The sequence below is a fragment of the Tupaia chinensis genome, unplaced genomic scaffold (assembly GCF_000334495.1).
Source record: "Tupaia chinensis unplaced genomic scaffold, TupChi_1.0 Scaffold115077_1, whole genome shotgun sequence".
Lineage (NCBI taxonomy): Eukaryota > Metazoa > Chordata > Mammalia > Scandentia > Tupaiidae > Tupaia > Tupaia belangeri.
In genome coordinates, this window is record NW_006175361.1 from 1 (window position 1) to 308 (window position 308).

The 308-nt window shown below is 77.3% G+C and overlaps 1 pseudogene; it reads left to right on the plus strand.

Moving 5' to 3' along the window:
* Positions 1–5: 5 nt before the first annotated feature.
* On the plus strand, positions 6–291 carry LOC106736246 (synemin-like; annotated as a pseudogene).
* Positions 292–308: the final 17 nt, after the last annotated feature.

Here is a 308-nt window from a genome sequence, read left to right on the forward strand (position 1 = left end):
GCGGGTGCGATGCGCTGCGGCGCGAGCTCCTGGAGCTGCAGCGGCTGGGCTCCGAGACGCGCGCCGCCCGTAGCCGCCTGGATGCCTAGCTGGGCGCGCAGCAGCGCGAGCTGCAGGAGGCGCTGAGCGCGCGCGCCGCCCTGGAGGCGCTGCTGGGCCGGCTGCAGGCAGGGCACCGCGGCCTCGAAGAGGCCCACGAGCGAGAAGTGCGGGAGCTGCGCGTGCGCGCCGCTGCAGGCCTGACCATGCACTACCGCGCCCGCGTTGCCGGCCCCGCCGCGCCTCCGGGAGGTGCACGACAGCTACGG